Genomic DNA, 5,132 nt, shown 5'->3' with positions numbered 1-5,132 from the left:
ATACGACCCGCTTTGTGGGTGATTTTTTAAATGCAAGTGGGATACCCGCACTCGGGGTACTAGATGTTGTTGTGTTTTACGCTCCGATACGTGTAACATCTTCCATAAAAAACTGTATATTGTGATTGTTGAGCAGTGCAAGTGTTTCCATATTTTTGTTGTGGATGCCTCTGATGATGGCTCTTTGTGAGCCGAAACATGTAAGGCAAATGTGAGGAAATGGTGACAAGAATATATATTGTTACACTCGACGGAGGTTCTATTGGTAGTTGGTATATTTAGAAATTTAATCTTAATTCCTACTTCTGTGTACAATATATCCAAGGCCTCTGCAATCCAGGCTCATTTCAGCAGATTATGTCCTTTTTCTACTAGTATTCGCTACCACGGCAGTCTAGTCATTTGACCGATCGTATGCCTAACCGCCGCCAAGTTTACGCCTCTTATACTTTCTGTGTCGGTCTTCGCCTTGTCCGATGTTGCGAACATTTTCATTTTCATGATGTATGACTTCTGCTGGTTGCCTTCATAATTCTGTTATATAGTCATATACGTATGGGATTTTGAATGCCATGTGCAAATCGCGGACCGGTGTGCGCCTTGGAAAATTGCCAATGGTCTTCTTTGTCGGTTTTTATATCGGCGTCCATTTTCGCCAGCAGGCGTTCGAACAAATTTTCCATCTCCATTATGTGGAAGTATAATTCGTTGAGGCGTGTTCAAGTTCGTAGAGACTTCTGACATCAAATTGTCGCGTGTTGGGTATGTAACGCGACAAGTAACTTCACGCCGTTCTGGATCTAGCGAATTTATTGCATATTCACTCTTACATTTACACAATTTACAGTTCCACAACTACTGCCATCAGCAGTGTCACACTTACTTCTCCTGCTTCCATTCACTCCTGCGAATGCTAGACTGCAACTCAACTGACTGGTTACTCCCTCTCACTGACGAATACTCCTGTTATGTAGCTTCCGCTCTGACAACAAAGAAAACAGTTTCGTGATATCATTCACTGTTGCGTGACGTGGTGTATACCGATTGCCTAGCAACAATAGCTGCACGGGTTCCCTGTTTCGTGACGCCGTATTTACAGAGGCGGTGCTGGGCAATGCTGCGTAGCAACCAGCGCGCTCCGGCTCGGCTCGGCACGGACAAACACCGCTTTCCCTGCTTTTGCATAACCTCGTTTCCACTGTTGCGTAACTTGGCAACGGACCGTATATCAAGGGTCTGTCTTCGTGGTAACTCGTTCCACCTCCAGTTGTCCTGCAACGGTTAGACATGTCACAATATGTTATCGAAATCTCTTTAAGTCCTTTGTCAGTACAGGCTTTATAGAGCAGACCATTCCTAACTTACAGATCGTATGCTACAACGAAAACTTAGTCATTTGAACAGTAAAAAGCTTGACCACCGCCAAGTTTAAGCTTCTTATATTTTCTGTGCCTGGATTGAACTTGTCCTATACGGGGAACATGTTCATTCTCATGATTTTGTATGACCTCTGCTTCTTGTCTGTACAATTTTGTCATATAACTGTATACATAAGGAAAGTTGAAAGCCGTGTGCAAGTCGCGGACTGGTGTGAGCCTTGAAAAATTTCCATTGGTGCGCAATAACTTATTTTGCATGCACTGCAATTTTAGGAGCTAGGTGTCTGCCACTAATTCTCAGGTGGGACAAGTGTAATTCATTACTGGTCTGATCAGTGTATAATAGAGGATACTTTAATGTTTGCGTTTAAACGCTCACTTCTGAACAGGCTGTGAAACCTTGGTGTGGCGCTGGATGAGGTTTCTCTCCTTCTACTGGAGCTCGCTGTGCGTTTCTTTCGCATGCCCGCAGCCTCGGTATGGCGCTGGATGAGGTTTTTCTCCTACTGGAGTTCGCTGTGCTCTTCTTTCGCATGCCTGCAGCCTCGGTATGGCGCTGGATGAGGTTTCTTTCCTTCTACTGGAGCTCGCTGTGCTCTTCTCCTTCGCATGGCTGCGGCCTCGGCGTGGCGCTGGATGAGGTTCCCATCCTACTGGGGCGCAATTGCAGCAACTCGGCGTAGATATTGTATTCGTCTTTTCGGGGCATTCCTAATGCAGGTGGCCACCACCTCACCACAAACATCCTGGGGGTTGCTTGCAGTTGGCCCAGACATGGCAAAAGTTTTAGCTCTGTATGATTCTGCCTTAATAATTATATGGTTAAAGCTATTCAGCTTGAATATCTCTTGAGAGTTTACTTTTCTTGTTAAGGTAACAAAGAAGAGCGGGAGTGTTTCCACGTAGGTCTGTCCATTTGATGTTCTTCGATTGGTCTTCAAATGCCTCACGTTTATAACGTTGAAGCCTAAGCCCTTAAGGCTGTTGGAAATATCTTCTGCTGGCGTGTCTGGGGGAAAGTGGCGGATTACTGCCTTGATAGGCTTTTCAGAATTTGGAGATAAGGTGAAATACTGGAGATTATTTTTCTCCAGGTAGGCTTTTCAGAATTTGGAGATAAGGTGAAATACTGGAGATTATTTTTCTCCAGGTAGAATTTCATGCCTGAATAGTCCGCCATTTCTTTTGTTATGATACGAGTTCCATTTCGTGTGTTTCGGAATTCGTACTCTCCTTTGACGTTTCCTTTAGGTAGCTTTGGAGTCGAATTAGGTTTGTGGTAGAAGTCATCACTATTGGTGGCGGCCTACCTGATTTTCTGGGAGGCTTCTGTTCCGTGTTCTCTGTTCCGGTTGTCTCCGTGTCCAGGTCAATAGCTCTGAGGGGTGCGAAGAAGTTGAGAGTTGGCACTGCTTTTGGAGTCTGCTTGGCAGTTGTGGATATTGGGATTGATTTGGTCGTCTCTGAGGTATCATTAGAGATATGCCTCTTACGTTTCTTTACTTCCTGGAAGTCGTCATCCTGGACCGTTGATTCCAATGAGGTTTTGTTCATTGCTGCATATTGTCCTGCATGTGCCTTCACCTTCAGAACGTCCTGCAGTTCTTTGTTTTACCGTGTAGTATACTTGCCGTAGAGAGCGCTAAAGAGCGGCCTCTCATTTAAAAGCTTGCAAAATTTTGCTCTGTTCTCCTCCGCACTATTTATAATAGAAGTCCACTGAGAGCTTTCCCCCACTTTAGCACCTGTGCGCTTGGTAAGGGTTACAATGGCACTGACCAATTCTTGTACCCGTTGTACAACAGAAGCTGTTTCTGGGTTTTTGTTCGTTATGGCATGACATTCAGATTTCAGCGTTGATATCTCCAGGCTTCAGTATTTCCGGAATCACGGTTCTGGAACGTCCGCCATCTTGGTGTACACTCAGGTATACCGTTTCTTTGTTGCTTCGCAGAGCACTGCACACTGCCGCAGCCGGGAGGCAAACTTCACAGATACCACTTTCGACAAATGGGAGTTGGCCGTGAGCACACTCGTAACGTGAAGTCCGTATAACCACCATGTCCAACGCACGTTCGTTCAGTTCTCTAATTACAGACAAGACCTGGTGTAGTTTACTTACTAATCACTATTGAATCTCTCTCAAAAGCGGAATTCTAATGTCTCACTCAAAATTCACTAAAATTCTCAACACAGAGAACAAACAGCTGCTAGGCAACACATTACCTAGCAGTAGTCGCTGCACGGATTCTCCTGTTGCTTGAAGTCGCAGCCTAGAGGGGAGGTGTGTTTACCGAGAGTTGCGTAATGATGGGAGGAGTGGGGGAATGATGTCACACATGGAAACGTAGAGTTCATGTGACTCCTACTTCCTGTTGCGCCATTCACGTTACACTATATACCCTATTCCTGGGCTTCGGCGTCAAACATGTCGACACTTTACTACTCTACACTGTAATTACAGCTTGTAGATATTGAGCTGACACTACCCCTTTACCTTTCCTCCTGCCGAGGGTGGGACGCCGCTTCCGTCTCCTAGTTCTCGCTGTTGCGTCTAATTACCTCCCCGAGATACAAGGGATGTCCAAGCAGTACAAAAGTTTAATATAACAAGTATAATATGGTACAGTACAATAACTCTCAGGACAGTACAAATAATAGATCACAATAGTTTAGCTAAGATTTTTAGCTTGCCTAAAATAACCCTCAGGACAGTACAAATAATAGATCCCAATAGTTTAGCTAACATTTTTAGCGTTCCTACAAATATAAGAATACACTATCACTCAAGAAAATAATAAGCCAATAGTTTATAACCAAAAATGTAAATATATATATATATACACACACACACACAAACAATCCAAACCGAATTTAGACTGGCCACGCCCAAAAAAAGAATTTTGCTTGTTGCCTCGTTCCCCGACGTCTCGTCATAGAGTGTACGTCTCTGCCTACCCTACTAGTTTCCATAAAAACAGAACCAGTTGGAGGGGGGGGATCACGTGATAGGGCAGGACGGAAGAACTTACTAGACACAAGGAGAAGAAGAAAAAAGGGGGGGGGGTAGGAAGAGCGGAGCCTAAGTAAGACGCATGGCTCAATATTGCATTAAAATTTACTGTTGAAGGGGTTGATAGAGAAAATACGTCGCGTTCATGTAAAGGGTATTTTGTACTTGCAAGATGAATGATAAACTCATCTAAATTATTTATTCTAGAGAAGTAGCTATCACATGCTGAATTTGAAAATCCATTGTACATAAATTTAAAAACACAAACTTCTTGTAAGAGGTTCATTGTGATATAACAGACCAATACAGTAAGAGTGCACTGAGCTGAACAGCTGAAGCATCAGAAGAACAAGGTCAAATCAATGCACGTTTATCCAGCAAAGTGCTATGTGTGTAAACAGCAGCAGTAACAAACCTATGTAAAGTGACGCTCATACACCGAGTGGTTTGTAAGTGATGATTATGTACTATAATATAATGAATCTTAGGCTGGGGCCACACGAGCACAAAGTGCGTCCATTGTAACGAACGTCGTGACGTCCGTTATAGAAATAACAAAAGAGTCGAAGGCTACGCTTTCTTCTGGCTCCATTGCATACAAAAAAAAATACGCACAGCACTCTGCTATTGTGTGGTGTTCTGAGCAGCGTCCGTCATTATGTACGTTCGTTGCAACGGACGTACTTCGTGCGTTAGCGTGGCCCCAGCCTTAGGCATAATCAATCTATGTAATGTTGTCA

Source organism: Cryptotermes secundus, unplaced genomic scaffold, assembly GCF_002891405.2.
Source record: "Cryptotermes secundus unplaced genomic scaffold, Csec_1.0 scaffold403, whole genome shotgun sequence".
Taxonomy (NCBI): Eukaryota; Metazoa; Arthropoda; class Insecta; order Blattodea; family Kalotermitidae; genus Cryptotermes; species Cryptotermes secundus.
This window is presented reverse-complemented; position numbering follows the sequence as displayed.